An 18,899-nucleotide genomic window follows, 5' to 3' on the forward strand; every position below is an offset into this window, starting at 1 on the left:
ATAGCCCAAAATTTCTCCTCAACGTTTTACAAAATTTATTTGCAGCTGCCGGAAATAGTTGGTGGACCGCCTGCTACTGAAAGAGGATCCACAGGTTGTTACATCCAGGGGGTCACTTTTCGTCTCTGCACTGTGGTTGATTACTCCACATAAAATAAAACATGAATGGCTTAAATATCTGCGTGTTCTTAGTTACATTGTGTTTGTCTATAATCTTGTTATTTAGATAGCAATCAGACATTTTATTAGCAATCAATGCAGAAAATTCCAAAGGGTTCACTTACTTTTCTTGCAAGCATATATGATTTATTTTCTCCCCAAGAATCTTAGCCTTCACAGTCATATCAGTGTGGAAGACGGAGAAGAGAAGAGGTGCAGACATACTGAGTGCAGCATTGAAAGAAAGGGGATGGAGAAATGGCAGCTTCACAGGGCACACTAACTGAACTCTGAACTTGAAACTCCACAAGCTGACTGACAGAGAAAGAAAGTATAGAAAACAAAGCATTGACCATGAATCCCTCTAGATACACAGATACATACTGCTTTAGACTCTACAAGTCCTGATTTTGGATAGAAAAAAATACCCGCAAAATACTGTACCAAAAAAGTCAAACTTTGTGAACAAGTGTAACGGGGTGCTGTTTATTTTATTACTTTGCCAGTACTGCTATGTATAGTACTTTGTATTGGAGCTAGTACCTCGAAGTAGGTGTGGATGCATAGTGATTGAGTCTCTGAGCCGATTCAAGAGGTTAGCAGAGTTAGCTATGCTGCATAGACAAGAGCAGGGGATGCTCCCAGGAGTAGCCCGTGTCGTAAAGGTACAACCCTATGGGCAACGTTTGACTCTTGAGTTGGCTTGGAAGCACCTGTTTGTTCAGTACAGTTGGCATAGCCAGGCGGAAACAACATTTACCACGCTCCCCTCCCACAATGTACTTGGCAAAAGGACATTTGTGGTGAAACCCACCACTCCCGGTTAGACCTAGAAGCAAAGACTAGGGGGTACTTCTTCCCAACAGCAGGATAACAAGAGACATTACCCAATGGGCCTATAAAGCTCCCGGTAAATGGGAGCGGACTATATACTGCTGTTCCAAAAACCAGATTTCAAGTTCTTGTATTTTCTGGTTGCCTAGTTTTATTAACCCTTTCCAATCCACTGTCTGACGTCTAAAGACATTCTGATTGAAGGCTGTGCAGCTTCTGATGTCGGAAGACATCCGGCAGAGTATTCTTACTGTACATTACTGGCCGCTCTGTTGTCGGGGGCCTCTCCAGCATGTCCCATACTGCAGTACTGGCTCTAGCCAGCAGATGGCACCATTGTATAATGGCAGAAAGAGAGAGACCCCTAGGAAACCCTGAATCCAAAACTGGATTGCAAAGGGTTAAAGGACCTTCTGGTGCCATGGCCTATGTGTGTTGACTGGGAGACCGTGGCAACCCTGAAAGACCGTGGCCTAGATCCGCTGGTCTCTTCCAAGGCCACCTTCACCTCTCTGGAGTCTAGGTATACCCCACTATCTTCTCCCTTCAGTCCCTCTTCCTAAAGTTTCAAGTACTCCATAAACAAGGACTTATGGGTGCAACTGTTGCATGACCTTCAAAGTTACAGAGCAGCGCTCCCTCCTCCAGTCCCCAAATCCCTTCTAATCACTAGCAATGGAGCAGCAGAGATCGTGTCAGTGGATTCTGAATACTTGCACTTGTCTGGTTTGTGTCTTGAGGCGGTGACTTTATAGACACACTGCACTTATTGTCTTTCTATGGCGGTTGCAGAGCCCTGGTTTTGCTGCGGAGCACACGCAGATGCTTGTGAGAGAGCCATTTAACCTGCTCAGGATATAAATACATTCATCTTAACAGAGTTTATTTCTTAAGAGAGTCTTTTCAGAGGAAAGCGATGAAGTACTCCATATTACGGCTGTGACGTGGTCTGTTTGTGCACACTGCCAGCTTGATTGCAAAGGGCTATGCTACACGCTAAGTGTCAGCTCTGCCAGCCAGAACTCAAATGCGGATAACTAGCCCGTAATTTTCAGCCGGTGCTGCAAATTACAGACTAGGTAATATATGAGTTCACTCTCTACATGTCATAATGATTCATGTGGGAGTTAAAAGCCAAAAAATGGAACCCGAACCTCTGAATTTGCATCAAAATTACATTTCTTGACCCAAACCGGTGATTATTAATATTTACAACAGGTGACAATTTTCCTTCGTACTGTTTCTGCTGACATCCAGGTGGAGTGAATACATATATATCCGTTACCTATATTTATTCTCATAATTTATGATAATAGGGGGTCCAGCTAGCACCCCCACCAATTCAAAGCCCTTTGTAAAGCTCCAGAAACCCTTAAAGGACATCTGTCCCCTTATTTCTGGCCTGGTAACACAATACACGTTTACATGTGCAATGTCACAAGGAATCCGGCGGTAACTCAAACTTTCTCCAGTCTGGCTCTCATCTGGAGTTATAGCCCCAGAAGTTCTTTGCGTCATATATGCTAATTAGCAGTGGATCGTCCAATGGGTGGTCCACCTGAGCCAGAGGATCGAGCTTTCCCTGCCTATGGTACTTAAAAATGCCCCCTTCCTTGCTCAGTGATACCTCCAGCTCCATGGCTGGGAGCGTCACGTGTACCACCTGCAATGGACTTGTGCCGCACTGCTGACGGTGCATGCTCGTGACGCCAGTCTGGCCTGCGAAGGTGTCCCAACTTATGCGCCCAATCCCTCAGTAAAGCACTGAAGGTGGAATACATGGCAGCCCCTTTCTTGCTGAGTGAATTCTGCAGCTTCGTCTGTTGGAGACGTCACGGGTTCTACCTTCAATGCCCTTGCGCCTCCTTGAGTGATTGCACACATGTTCTCTCACTCCTTCTCAGGCAAGACCGACGTCACGCGTGTGTGTCGTCATGAGTGCGCCACAAGGACATTGAAGGGGCAAGACATGGCGTCTCCAGTGGATCAGTTTCAATGTGAATCCACATTAAATGGTAAAATCCAGCGATTGGAGCGACTTTGATGAGGCCGGTCATCGGTGCTAGACTAGCTGGGGTCTCACTGCCAACTGTGGGGGGTTTACTCATATAGCAATGTGCAGAGTATACCAAGAATGGCGAGATCGAGGAAAACATCCAGCAAAAGGGGATCCTGTGGATGGAAACTCATCACGAAAGGGGTCAGAGGAGGATGTCAGGAATTGCTGTAATGAGGAGGTGCTATACGGTCTGAATACAACACTGGTGCTCCAACTAACGTATCCAAATGCACAATTTGCCTTTCCTTAGCATGGGTAGGCTATAAGAGCAGGCAAAATCCACAGCAAAATCTACAGCTTTACCGTATCAAAACAGTGGAGTTTCGCCTTTCTGTTTCTTTTTGGGAACGTTCACACACAGCCGAAATGCTGCAGAACGTCCCCATCAAAAACATAGTCAAAATCGGCTGTGACCTGCGGGTCCTCTCACCTCGCGAGCCGCAGTCCCTCACTGCAGCGCATAGCGCAGCCCTAACTTGCGACAGCGACTAAGCGACACGGCCACTAGTCAGGTGGGGGAAAGCAGGTGCAGCGTTTAGTAGTGTTTGTCTGGTGAGGGCTGCGTTGTGCGCCTGCTGTAGTGAGAGGCTGCTGATTGCAAGGAGCTGCAGGTCACAGCTGATCCACAGCAATGTCATTGATGCAGACATGCTGCAGACGTTGCCACTGAAGTCTCTGCAGCAGAAATTCTATAGCATTTCTGCTGTGTGTGAAGAACCCCAAGGCTTCTTTCACATGAGTGTTGCAATTTCCATTCTCCCTCATCGCGGACGGAAATCACATGAAGGAGAGAAAGCCGCTACTTGGTCGCAATTAAATCTTGCATTATCTTGCCCATTCAAACGCTCAAAATTCCTTAGGCCGGGAGAAATCCTTCAACTGTCTCAAGCAAGCAGCATGAATCGCTGACCCCTTCCTGTCAGCTGGTCAGAACATGTCACCACCTCTATCTAATCTGCAGCAACTACAAGAAGCTTCCTGTCCGCAGGGGCCGATATTCCTGCAAAACGATTTCATAATCTAGTGGAATCTACACCACGACGAATCGCTGCAGTTCTGAACGTCCAACACACTGCTAGATGAGGGTCTCTAATAAAGTGACCATTCGGTGTTATATCTCCATGGTTACAGACTGCAAACAAACCCTGTGTAGTCTGATCTAACTGCTGCTTGTCCTTCCATCTGGCCCTCTCTGCTTACTAGCACATATTCCATTAGATCGGACGACACATGGAAGCCATTCCTGAGCAGTAAGGTCTGACCGGCTACATTACTCCAAAACCCCCCCAATATATTGTATTGGGACCACCGTAGGAGAGGCGGGGGGTCCTTTTTGTTTATCCTTGAGACATACAATAATGAACAAAAATCCCCCCCATTCGGGTTTCCTTTTCTAAGGGCTTCACACAAACAAATTTGTGCTCGCAATCCGCAGTGAATAGAACCCATCGATTTCAGTGGATTCGGTCACTTGCGGTTCTTTCGCACACATTTTCCCCTTCCCCCACAATATGTCCAGATGTTTTTTAAAACATCTGCACGCACGAAAAAACAGGCACCCACGGTCCCAGTCATAGAAACGGCCAATTAGTGTCATAAGTTCTAAGGCCTCATGTCCACTGGGTAAATGGAATTGCGGATTCCGCAGCGGATTTTGCCCATAGGGAATCATTGCCATCCGCGGGTCCATTAAATTGATTTTTGCACCTGCGGATGGCATTTTAAAAGAATTGCGTTTTACATGCGTGGGAGAAAAAACGCGGCATGCTCCATTTTGCCGTGGATTCCGCGCGGATCGGCCGCATTGCTATCTCATTGATAGCAATGTGTGCGGATATCTGCAGGCCAAAAAAATTCCATTGAAAGCAAATCCGTGCGGAATCTGCTGCGGAAATCTGCGGCAGATTCTGCGCGGATTGTATTTTTCTAGTGGACATGAGGCCTTAATGTTTTACTTCCCTGCGCAGGAAAATTAGATGCATTGTGCATTTTTTTGCACGACCGAATTGCGCACACAAAACACGTGCATGTAAACAAACCCATTGAGGTTAATGGCCTTTATTTACGGTGTATTGTGCGTGCAAATACCTCATCTTCACATGAATCCGGCCTCAGTGATGAGAAATGCAAGCTTTACTTTGTATCTCGCAGTTGTCAGGCTTGGCGCATTGACACCTCTCACCTGTCTGCACCTCGATGCGCCGGACCGGTGACAGCGGCACAATGTCTGGCCCGCTCGGTCCGCATACAATATACTCTGCTGCAATCTCTCTAGATAATGGGAATAGCATCTCCTCCAACACACAATGGGCACAATAGTATATTATATGTTTCAGGGACAAACATGCGTGTCGCTGCTGCGTGCTTACTGCATTAACACAAGTCTGAGGGCTCCACGGAGGAAGGTTACAGCAAGAGCTGATACAATAGGCAGAAACTTTCTGGAACTTGGAGGCAAAACTAAAATCTATACGTATTCCGTATGTCTGAGGGCTGATGTCCGACGCCGGGTTATCACTGCGTATCATGCGTGCGTTGCACGGATGCGTAATACGCAGTGAATGGAGTCAATGAAATTCAAAGGACTTTCATTGATCCCCACACATGGTGTAGACACTGCATATCGCAGCACGCTCTATTCCTCTGCGTACGTACGCAGCGTGAGCCCTATACATTTGTATGGGCTGCGTATAATGCGCCGTCCATACAATACATTGCCTACGGGCAGAGTCTTCCTATGCATTCCCACTCTGGGAGTTAGAAAAAGTCATACTGCTCATGTCCGTGTGATACGTGGACATGCACAGCGCCGTACACAGCCGTACGCGGTCTCTGCCGGCAGAACGTAGGAGCTGTAATGTGTAAATGCTGGGAGCGTTGTACCATGATTAGGGCAGCGCTTGGGACATCATGCTTATTGCGGTAAAAGCGGCATGTGTCAGAGTGGCCCAAGGGTGATTTCACATCTGCACTGGCACCTCCGGGCAGAAGTTCCGTCGGAGATCTGGCACAAAATACTGTAAGAGAAGCGCTTTTTCTTCTGGCAAAACTGGATTGCGACCGTACCCATTATAGTCAATGGAGGCCATTTGGCGCCTTTTGTTCAGGGAGCCGGAGAACGGATTCCCGACGCAGATGTGAAACCACGCTAAGGCCTCATGTCCACGGCATAAATCGATTTTCAAAATCCGCACGGGTCTCCCACGTGTGCGATCTGTGACCATAGGGAATCATTGGACACCTGCAGGTAATTAAATACCTGCGGAAGTCCTTTTCCCCCGGTGTGCGGATCGCACCCACGAAAAACCGCAGCATGCTCCATTTTTGTGTGGTTTCCCCGCACGGACGTCTTCCACGGCTTCCATTGAAGCGAATGGAAGCCATCCGGATCTGCGGCACAGACGCAACTGTCACTGTGTTTGTGCCGCGGACCACGGGAAAGCAGGAGTTTAAAAGTAAAAAAAGACAGTACGGCACATGCACGCGGCATGCTGTCTGCGTCCCGAGCGCATCCGCCGTGCAGAAGAAAGAAGATCCGGCCTGCACGGAGGAGAGCGCCGCAGCGTCTGGAGAGGTAAGTATATTCTATTTTCTGGCCTCATGTCCGCGGTCCGGGTGGAATCTGCTGCAGGATTCTGCATGGGGAAACTGACGGATCTGCTTTTTCCTCATGGATTTCAATAGGGTTTAAAAAACAGAAAAGTTTCCTGTTTTTAGCCAAAAAATAAGGCGTCAGACTGCGCTATATTCCCATCCAAAAAATAGAAACCTAGCGGAACAGAAGCAAACCGAAACCTTGCTATTTGCTTTCCGTTTTTTTGAAACCCCATTAAAGTTGACCCCAGTTTCTCGCCTCCAAAATTGGAGCACAGAGGTGGAAACCCTGAACTGACCCCCACAGGTGTGAAAGCAGCCTCATATCACACCGAGAGGAATCACTGCAGAGTTTTTGCAGTGAGTGCGCGGGGAGGCGAGGATGTTACATGGTTCTGTTCGTTTTTCTTCAGCAGTAACCTGCCTATATGTCATCACTATAAGGAGATCCGTCCGGCCTCCAGCGCGCCCGCAGGCATTTTCCTGGAGGAAATGTTTTGTTTGAGATTTTACACTAGAGCTGCACCGGAGGCGCAGAATGTGAATGAGCCCCAACATAGATCTGTAGATTGGCCAATACCGATAACATTTTAATCATCAGCTAATGAATATCCGATGCCTCCACAGTTGGTGTGGTTCATTTCATAAGGCTACATTAACATCTGCGTCGGAGTGTATAAATATGCACATAGCTCTGGACATAAGCATGAAAACCTCCATGCTTTACACTGCCACACATCAATTAGACAATGCAGGAAGCTTTAGGGCTCATACACACTACTGTATTACAGCTCCAATAACAACGGCTGGTACCGATACAAAACTAGGGGGCTCTCACATATATCGCTGTGTCACGCTGTACATTGTCTACTTTGTTAGAAGCTTTCAGAGCCGCAGCAATACATTGTAGCGTAGATGCCACCGGGTGATGAAATTGTTCTGCAGGAATATAGGCCCCTGTGGACAGGAAGCTGCAGATTAGATGGAGGTGCTAACATGTTCTTTCCAGCTGACAGGAAGGGGTCATCGATCCATGCTGCTTGCACCAAATTCCAACCCCATCATCATTACCTTCCTTGTATTTGATTTAGTCACTCTGTGAATACCCCCATCAACACGGGGCAACAGAAATCTGGATCCATCTGACCAGGAGATGACTTTCCACAATGATACAATTTTTGCGACCTTTTTTCCGCTGGAGCTTCGCCTTTTTGTTTCTCTTAGACACAATGGCGCTGGACCTGGTCATCTGCTAGAGGACAGACACATTATTGGGAGCACCAGCATTGCATTCAGCTGCAATTTGCTCGACTGAGCAGCGTCTGTCTGTTGGTTAGAGTGATTCCTAACACCCTCCCCCGACCCCTTTCGTGACAAGTTATTTCTGTCCGCAGGATCCCCTTTCGCTGGATGTTTTCCTCGATCGCGTCATTCTTGGTATACTCTCTAAATTGTTACATGAGAAAACCCCTGCGGTTGGCGGTGAGATCCCTGCCTAGTCCAGCACCGATGACCCCTGGCCTCGTTGGAAGTCGCTCCGATCGCTGGATTTTCCCATCTAATGTGGATTCACACTGAAACAGATCCACGGAAAACTTGTCACATGAGTTTATGCCGCACTCCGGGGTCACGGGGAGAATTACCATACAGGGAAGCGCCAATCATGAGAGGGCCGGGGGCTCTAACAAAAAGCCCATTCAATGTGTATCACTTTGTTATGAGGCACACCCTATGGTGGCAAGCCAAGTGTCTATGGCCTATGACTTTGCAGCATGGAGATTGAAGAACTCTGTTCCCTCCGTAGAGCCTCTGTGCACATGACTATACATAAGGACTAAGGCCGCCTAAACACAAACGGGTCGATTTCCGCATGCGGGATCCCACGGCGGAATCCGACCCTGTGCCCAGCCGGTGACCCTGCATACCTGTATGGAATCTTCCTAATCTGTACTGCGCATGGTCTGGCCAGCATGTCGGTGGACATACGCAGTACAGATTTTGTTAGGTGATGACGCGGATCCCACGACCTTTCCGCAATGGAAGCCGTCCACACGGAATCCGCCTAAAAAATTAGAATGCTGCGATTTTTCCTCCGCGTTTGCAAAATCGCATTTGGTTTGTGCTCATATGCAGGAAAAAAAAAAAACGCTTTTCCATTGCGTTCTATGGGCGGTATTAGCTGCAGAATCTGGAGGTGGACGCCTGCCCCGTATTCCACAATGTAGATCCGCCGGCCTTAGTTATAATAAATGGTTTATATTAAGGTTTTATACTTCTGTATGATAACTTGAGTAAGCATGTACATCTGATAAGATGCATGACGATGCCACTTTACATACATTTAGCCAGAAGGTGGCGCTGTTTCTTTTTCCGGCTCCTGACAGATTACCCTCGTTACTACTTCCACCTGATGAAGAGTGAATATATCTCAGGGGACTGTACTGAAAAATGAATAATTAGTAGAATGTTATCAGTGTAATCTGTAATCGCCTGCCCATTACACAAATGCAGATTTGATTTATTCTCCCTCTCAATGAGCCGATGTAATAACAAATATATTAATCTGTATCCATACGTTTTACTGTCTATTAAGGGACATGAGGTCATAAAAGTGATCATTTCAGCCTTCATGGCAGATTAAGATCACAATGGTCGCCTCCACGTTTCCATTAATGATTTCTGGAAAACTGTAAAGGATTAATAGGAGTCCTGTAAAAATTCTATGGTTTTCATTAGAGCTTGGACGCCTGCCATCTGCAGATTTCTCCACGTGGGATTTAATTATCTCCAGCATGAAGTTGAGTTGTAAAGTTTTTTCGAGGGGGGTTGCAATCGGTTGGGTCCGGGGAGGAGGGGTATGGGAATAATCTGGCTGAGAATTCGTTCTTGCTTATTTTATGGCATTTTCTAAAAATGGAAAATGTCGTCAAGATGTCTGTGTTTTGGAAAAAAAAAATTCTAATGAAGATGAGAGTTCACGGATGGATGCTACAGGGTTAACAACGAGCCGTCTTCATCACTGTGTCACCTACATATGGCGGACCCGCCAGGTATCTAAAGCCAAGAAACCAACAGCTGTGCTGGAAAGCAGGCTTGTTCCAGCGAGTCCCACATATGGTCAACAGTCTGACTATATGGGAAGCCAAGAGGGGGTAAGGCTCTACTGCATCGCACAACGGACCTGGTGAAGATGCGGTTAACTTTAACCATTTCTGCAACCTCAACATTTCCCTAAAGACGACCATGTTGAAGTTCTTGTGATTGCTGTTTGACACCTCCCATGGAGAAACAATGAGATAGAACAGAGTTACAGAGGTTTTTAGGATAGGTCATCAATAGTTCAATCTGCAGGGATCTGCCTCTCAGGATCCCCGCTGATCAGCTGATCGCCTGGCTCGCTGTTAGTGCAGCAGGGCCGGTTGTTATCAATGTTGTAAATGTAATAGGTGGCTTCACTACTATTGAAATTAATGGGAGCGAAACCGCTGATTACACTTCCAGCTTGATGATGAGGTCTGGCCATGCTGCACTGACAGCGGGCTGGGTGATCAGCTGATCAGTGGGGATCCCGAGCAGCAGACCATTGCCGATCAACTACTGATTACCTATCCTGAAGATAGGTAATCAATAGTAAAGACTGGGAAGCCCCATTTAAATGGGTAATGTCAAGATAGAAAGTAGATAAGGGATATCTTTCTGATCAGTGGGGGTCTGACTAGTGAGAATGGGGTTCCGAAATGTCCCTCTGATGAATGTAACCACAGTCGTGTCTGTGTGCGGCCGCTCCATTATTTTCAGTGGGAGCATTGGAAATAGCGGAGTGCTCAGAATTCAAGTGTTAAGGCCCTTTTAGACATAACGATTATTTGCTTGTTGTGTCTAACTGCACTGACATTGTGTAGTTTTCGTTAAGCCGTCGCTGATCTTTCAGCATGCTGAAAGATCAGCGATCAGTTATCAAGAATTCACAGCGGGATACAGCTGATACTATTGTTTCAGCTGTATCCCGCTCCCTGATGACAGGCTGGGTATGGAGAACACAGCTGTCCAGCTGTGTTCTGCATACCCCACTCGGAGCGCTCAGCCGGGAGCTCCGAGCGGGGGACAGCTGGATGCAGAAGACAAGCAGCCCCGCTTGTCTTCTGCATTCCCCGCTGAGAGAGCAAGGTGATTGCTCAACGTTTGAGCTATCACCATGTGCTGTAAAAAGAACACAACGATTATCACTCAAAAATTGCTCAAAAGATTTTTTGAGCGATAATCCTTGTGTCTAAACCAGGCTTTAGTCAATGGCTGGCGCTCCCATTGAAATGAATGGAACAGCATCTTACATGTGCGGCCACCCTCTCTCATACACTCATGCAGTGAACTCTGGGACCCTGGTTCTTGAGATTGGTGGGGTCCCTGTGGTATGGACCTCACCGATCTGAAAGTTATGCCCTATCTGGTAGAAAGAGGTTGACTTTCCAACATGGCATAACCCCTTTAAAGGAGAGGTTGACATCATGACCACGGTAGTGGCTCCTCTATTCATCTTATGACACGTGCCCCTTTAAGGTGAATCTTGCTGCCCCAGGATAATAGAATTCACAAAAAGGGAAAAAAAGAAATCACAATTTCTCTATTTTTTCAGTATAAAGGATGGAGACAAGGATTTGCGCCTCAGACAAGTTCCCATGGTTTTTCTATTATGTTCTTTGGCTGAAGAGGCCTCTAGATAAGATGTGTGTCAGGCTGCTCCGGGTCAGCCGTTCATATAAAGCTCCATCTTCACTGTAAACTTTCTGTGATGACAAGCACCTCGAGCAATGGGCTCCAGTAACTCCAGACCAAAAAAATATTAAAGGGGTATTACAAGAGGCCCCAACAGAGTATTGGCACTGACAGATAAACTCTGCTTCTCATCAGTCCATACACTGCGCTGAAACAATGCTCATCCCGGATCACAATTACAGTGCTGCAGTAAAGACTGACACAGAGGGGGCAGAAGGATGGAGATAGAACTGCAGGGGGGTTATTCATTTTGTGGCATTTCATTGATCCATATGCTTTACCAAACTCTCTAGGACAATAAGTATCATGAGCCTGCTATTGTATAAACCTGCATACAATTAGCTCCCCCTAGTGTTGACTGCAGGCAGACACATTTTTATTTTAATCCTTCATATCTTAACCCCGATGCCTATTGGGCCACTTACACCTGCGCTTTTTTGCACGCATAACCTATCTCGGCATGTATTACGCACGCATACACCCAAGATAGTGCATGGACATTGGCGGCATGCAGCATGTCTGCAGAAGTAGCTAAAGAGGATATTTAACGACTCCACACAGAAGGAGGGTTTGGAGACTGATATTTCCAATTCATTTCTCTCCCCTTTGCGGTGACCCCATTTTTAACCAATTTGTGAGTCAATGGTTTAAAGACATTGATTTGTTACTTAAATAAGACTTACAAAATACATAGTTTCTGCAATCAGTGAAATTCTGCCGATACAGAAGCGTTTCCTTCCGACAGAAAATTGACATCTCGGTGATCACTTTCCATATAATGAAGATGACTCTTGTTCTCAATAAAGAATGTATTAACCTTCCTCACATCTTGGTCTGCGGAGAGATTTTACATGTCATTTAAAATAATTAGCATTTTGCAATTCACCCATGCGGCTCCAGTACAGCTGCTAGTGTAAGTGAGAATATGCCGGGTTTAGAAAAACCCGATACAATTAGTTTATAATTACATTAGAGGAATGTGAGGGTCAAACACAAGAAGGGAGGGTTGTAGAGCAGGTTCTGCTATATGCTTTAAAAACCGAGCTATAGGTATAACGATTCTCCACTGATTTTAATGTGGAGTCATTGTGTATACACTGTAAATTACATTACTTATCCTGAGTTACATCCTGTATTATACTCCAGAGCTGCACTCACTATTCTGCTGGTGGAGTCACTGTGTACATACATTACTTATCCTGTACTGATCCTGAATTACATCCTGTATTATACTCCAGAGCTGCACTCCCTATTCTGCTGGTGGTGTCACTGTGTACGTACATTACTTATCCTGTACTGATCCTGAGTTACATCTTGTATTATACTGCAGAGCTGCACTCACTATTCTGCTGGTGGAGTCACTGTGTACATACATTACTTATCCTGTACAGCTCCTGAGTTACATCCTGTATTAAACTCCAGAGCTGCACTCACTATTCTGCTGGTGGAGTCGTTGTGTACATACATTACTTATCGTGTACTGCTCCTGAGTTACATCTTGTATTATATTTCAGAGCTGCACTCACTATTCTGCTGGTGGAGTCACTGTGTACATACATTACTTATCCTGTACTGATCCTGAGTTACATCCTGTATTATACTCCAGAGCTGCACTCACTATTCTGCTGGTGGAGTCACTGTGTACATACATTACTTATCCTGTACTGATCCTGAGTTACATCCTGTATTATACTTCAGAGCTGCATTCACTATTCTGCTGCTGGAGTCACTGTGTACATACATTACTTATCCTGTACTGATCCTGAGTTATGTCTTGTACTGTACTTCAGAGCTGCACTCACTATTCTGCTGGTGGAGTCACTGCGTAGTGAGTGCAGCTCTGGAGTATAAGGCTGCCTGTCCACGGGTGTAGCGATATCCCGCTGCAGATCTCCACCGCTGGAGCTGCCACTAGAGAGAAGGAGACAGCTGACAGTTCTCCGCACTGAGCCAGATAGGCTCACCGTGGCAAATCGCAGCATGCTGCGATTTGAATTCCACAAGCAGAGAATCGCTATGATTTTCCACTTGTGGACGCCACAGCAGCACTTTCCATAGCAATGCTATGGAAAGCTTCAATGGCCGGCGGAATCACGCCTGTGGACATGCAGCCTTATACAGGTTGTAAGTAGTCATAATGAGTAATGTAATGTATGTACGCAGTGAGTCAACTATTTATGTAGATTATATCTATATAAAACTCTAAAATACTATTCAGACACTTTATAGGTGGAGCTGCAGACAATAATGCAACATGTGTATGGAAAGTAAGCCAGTGTGAAGAGGTGACAAACAAGTAGCCGGCGAGTTCTGTGACGGGTCACAATGAAGCCACAGGTCGGAGTAGTCCCCGCTCTCCGGGTGTGAGACGTGTTCTGGTGTAATGACAACCTGCCACTGAAAATGTTACTGAATTCACAACCAGATTCTAACATATCACCTCCCAGTTTGGATGCGGAGTAGTCGCAATCAGCTTAGTTTAATCCTGGTGATGGAGGGGATTATAGAGCCTGCGGTGTCTGATTTCAAGGAAATGTAAAATTACTGGACAAGGCGAAAATGATGCAAGAATGTAACAGTTGATTTGTTAAAGGGGATGTGCGGCCGCGTAAAATTAAAAAAATGATCAGAATACTTAAAAATAATAGACGTTATAGTCACCTTACCTCTACCACCCCTGGTCCGATGCCTGCAGACCCCGCAGGTTTCTGTACTTCCTGATCCCTGTTGACACGGACATGTGACTGCTGCAGCCAATCACTGGCCGTTGTGGTCCTTTGCAGATGACACAAAATTATACAATATAATTAATGCAATGGAGGACAATGTGCGGCTACAAACGGACCGAGATAAGCCGGGGGCTTGGGCAGAAAAATGGCAAATGAAGTCCAATGTGGATAAATGTAAGGTTCTGCACATGGGCAGGAGAAACGGATGTCACCAATATACACTTAATGGGGTACTGCTAGCGAAAAGTGATATGGAAAAAGACCTGGGGGTACTAGTGGATTATAGACTAAACTGGAGTAACCAATGCCAGTCAGCTGCTACAAAGGCAAATAAAGTTTTGGGGTGTATTAAAAGAGGTATAGGGGCGAAGGACGAGAGCATTATCCTCCCACTATATAAGGCACTTGTCAGGTCCCACATGGAATACTGCGCACAGTTCTGGTCACCGGTGCTCAGGAAAGATGTTACAGTGCTAGAGGGGGTTCAAAGAAGGGCAACTAAACTAATACATGGAATGACGGGACTGGAATACATGAAGAGACTATCAAAACTGGGATTATTCACCCAGGAAAAAAGCAGGTTATGGGACGACCAAATAACCATGTATAAGTACATGAGGGGACAATACAAGGATCTCTGCCAGGATCTGTGACGGTAACAAGAGGACATCGGCTACGATTAGAGGAAAGCAGGTTTCATCACCAACATAGAAAGGGATTCTTTACTGTAAGAGCAGTGAGACTGTGGAACTCTCTGCCTGAGGAAGTGGTGATGGCAAAATCCATAGAGGAGTTTAAAAGGGGACTTGATGTCTTTGTGGAGAGGAAGGATATTACAGGATATAAATCTTAGGTTAATTGTTAATCCGGGTATACAGGTAGGCAGGAACTATTAGGGGTTGATCCAGGGAACAGTCTGATTGCCATTAGGGAGTCGGGAAGGAATTTTTTCCCCAAAAGGGCTAATTGGCTTCTACTCTTGGGGTTTTTTGCCTTCCTCTGGATCAACAAAACAGGAGGCTCGACAGGCTGGACTAGATGGACATTGTCTTCATTCAGCCTTATGAACTATGTTACTATGTTGTTGACACAGACATGTGACCGTTGCAGCCAATCACTGGCTGTTGTGGTGCTTGTTGACACAGACATGGGACTGCTGCAGCCAATCACTGGCCTTTGTGGTTCGTGTTGACACAGACATGTGACTGCTGCAGCCAATCACTGGCCTTTGTGGTCCTTGTTGACACAGACATGTGACTGCTGCAGCCAATCACTGGCCGTTGTGGTCCTTGTTGACACAGACATGTGACCACTGCAGCCAATCACTAGTCGATGTGCTAATTGTTGACACAGACATGTGACCGCTGCAGTCAATCACTGGCCGTTGTGGTCCTTGTTGACACAGACATGTGACCGCTGCAGCCAATCACTGACCGTTGTGGTCCTTGTTAACACAGACATGTGATCGCTGCAGCCAAACAAACAAGTCACAGCTGTGGTCAGTGATTGGCTGCAGTAATCACATGTCCATGTCAACAGGGGCCAGAAAGTACAGAAACTAGCAGGGGACCCTGGAAAGTCACAGGAGGTTTGGTAAAGTAATACTTCTTTTATTGTTTTAGAGAATCCAAGCATTTTTCACCAAATTTTAAGTGGCTGGATAACTCTTTTAGTATATATTGCCATCCAGTGGGAAGGTGGCCCCGTTAGTAAAATAACATGCTCTAATGTAAAATGCTATTCCCAGCTTTCAACGTTCTATTCAAAGGCAAATCGCACAAGTGATATTCATTAAATGGGTTGTCCATTGCTGTAGTCATCAATAGTACATCGGAAGGGGTTCATCATCTGGGATTCCCTCTGATCAGCTGCTCGCTGGGTCGGTATGCTCATGCATTGAGCTGATTTCTGCAGGAAGCAGATAGCTTTGTTCCCTCTGCAGTGGTTGGACCTGGAATTACAGGCAACGTTCCCATCTATTCAAGTGTAACATTGCCTGCAGTACCAAGTGTGGCCACTGCAGTGAGAACGGCGCTGTCTGCTTCTTGCAAAAATCAGCTTAGTATGTGAACACACTGGCCCAGCAAACAGCGGGTCAGAGGGGATCCCAGATGGCAAACCCTGCAGATCTACTATTGATGGCCTATATTAAGGCCTACTCACCCATGCAGCCTGTTTTTAACAGGTAGGAAAATCGTTTGCAATTGCGTTTACAATATATCGTTCACCTTCACTGTACCAATGAAAGTGAACAACTAAACAATTGCTGTTCACATGCAGCAACGTGCAAACGAGCGAACTATTATTTTTATGCCTACATAAAATGAACGACGAATGAGAAGCGAATGAATTCTTATTCGTCATTCAATCGTTGGCCGTGTTTACATTGAAGGATTATCGTTAAAAGTCTCACGATCCAACACATTTTTTTTAACGGTAATCTTTCCGTGTAAAAGGGCCCTCTGGTCACCAGTAGTTTACAGCTGGACGACCCCTTTAAAGCGCCCAGGGGGGCGGGTGACAGACAGTCATCCGCCATTACATCGTCCCACATGCTATACATATGCACAGCAAGAGCTGCTTATTTTCCATTATCTTATTTTAGCAAGAATTTTTTGAAGATGTGAGCAGCAGAGAAGCGCGAAATTCCAAGAGAGTTGAAGGCTGTTGAGAAAGACCTTTATTATCCTTACTTTATAGAAGCGAAATAACCCATCCAACGTCTGGATGATGCTTGACGAAGCCGTGAAGACGGTGCTAGAACGGAGATCAAGAGGCAGCCGTGCCCTGCAACAATAAAATGCGGGACTGACAATCCAATAAGTGTTAATTCTTGTTTATTCACTTTACTCGTGATTGAGGAACACAAAGTGTCAGAAATACAAGTTACATTGTAGCGAAAGACTATACTGATATCATAATTCCTCTATTGAAAAACTAAGTATTCTACATGTGCGCCAAATTCATAAATAGTGCATGCTGTAAGTGAATTCTCTGAAATTATATATATAAGACAGGGTCTTATTTTCGGGGGAAACACGGTATGATGCCCAGCTGTTTCAACTTAGCATAGCTGGATATGAAGAGGGACCCTCAGACATATAACTGCAGGTTCTAGGAGACATCTGTTCCCAGCGGTTCACATCCTACATTCTACAAGCTGAGCATCCAAGGAAATTACTTCTCAGCCCCTTGACCTCCACCCCGATATTTGCGATCACAGAGGAAGTTATTTCATCTTCAGTATATTCACAAGTCACAGTCTTATTTTATTGCTTATCTCCCTAAGTGACCTTTCGCACGGGATGGAGCAGGCCGAATGACACATCACAAGTCGCGGTAAATTCCGGCTACCTGCGGATCTTGATGCAGAATTGAAAATGACTTCAAACCTGGCTGCGTCGTGCGGCGTACTTCCATCACGTCTTCGAAATTGTTGTGACGCCATGGTTTGCTTAACTCCCACTCACCACGATAAGGTTATCCTTGGTGCTGGCCGTATATACATTATATTATGCGTAAGACTAAAGGCTCTTTCAACGATTATCGCTCAAAAGCCATCATTTGAGCGATAAGCATTGTGTAAATGTCTGCCCATCGTGTACTTATCGTGCACTTTTCGTCCATCGCTGAGTTCAGCTCAGCTTAAAATCCAGCTGCTGTCCCACTGGAGAACAATAGTGATGTATTTAGAGAACAGACCACCCGCTGTTTCCAAAATACATGCAAATTAAGCTAGTTAGCTACTAATGGGCTGATTAGCCCATTAGTAGCTAGTAAAAAATTATCGCTTGAAACTGTCAGTTTCTGACGAATTTTGAGTGATAATCTGTGTGTGTAAACGGGGCTTAAGGCACCACGTGCAAAACTGCAGTACAATTGCAGGATGGCTGCAACATCTTCACAACTTCATTATTTCTCTATGGGGTCACAGAAATTATACCCTCCAATGGAATTTTAAAAAATTGCAAATTTTAGCACACGCCATGTGTACACAAAAATGTGTGACTTTTCTAATGTTCATGCTGTTCTTGCAACTAAAGTAATAAAGTGGGTGGAGCTCGACTAAAAAGGTAGGGCCTCCTGCGGTCTGAAAAATTTACTATAATTTAGATAAGAAGTGGGCCTAAATTATAGCGCAAATCTATAGCGTCACATGGCTGGTGTAGATTTGCATTTATGTAGAACAAACAAACCTGTAGTTCCCTTCCTCCCCTTTGGGGACAAGTGGCAGTGTAGAGTTCACACCTGATGGATGAGAGAAACAATGATTAGCATTCATTAACTCTGGCGTATTTTCTGTCCATACTATGTTAATATTTTTAAACACGTAATATGTATACATCACCATTTTACAGTAGGAAATCCTGCTGTAAAAGCCCCAAAATAAGCCCTGGCTGCCTAAAAAAACTAAACAAAAAAAGAAATACATCACCTAAGAGGCGCTGACCGGCTCCAGCGCACATCTCCCGAAGCTCCCGGCACTTTGTTGAAGTTCACTGGCATAGCTTCCTGGTCAGGATTTTGAAAAACCCTCCTCCAGGAAGCCCTGTCACTGATTGGCTGAGCACTGTGGCCAATCAGAGCCAGCGCTTGCTGAACCAATCACAGCCATGAACCAATCCAAGGCAGAGCTTCCTGGTGGTGATGTTTTTCCAAATCCTGACCAGGAAGCTATGCTGGAGAACTTTAAAAAAGTTCTAGGGAGCTTCGGGGGATGTGCACTGTAGCTGGACAGCGCCTCTTCTTAG

The 18,899-nt window shown here is 45.7% G+C and overlaps 1 long non-coding RNA gene across 1 annotated transcript; it reads right to left on the bottom strand.

The window, feature by feature from the left end:
- Window positions 1–15,429: 15,429 nt before the first annotated feature.
- LOC136581867 (uncharacterized) lies at window positions 15,430–18,514 on the bottom strand. Its single transcript, XR_010787093.1, has 3 exons — window positions 18,345–18,514; window positions 16,842–16,935; window positions 15,430–15,540 (listed from the first exon to the last, which is right to left on the bottom strand). It is a non-coding gene; the product is annotated as an uncharacterized lncRNA (long non-coding RNA).
- Window positions 18,515–18,899: the final 385 nt, after the last annotated feature.

This window comes from Eleutherodactylus coqui, chromosome 11, assembly GCF_035609145.1.
Source record: "Eleutherodactylus coqui strain aEleCoq1 chromosome 11, aEleCoq1.hap1, whole genome shotgun sequence".
Taxonomy (NCBI): Eukaryota; Metazoa; Chordata; class Amphibia; order Anura; family Eleutherodactylidae; genus Eleutherodactylus; species Eleutherodactylus coqui.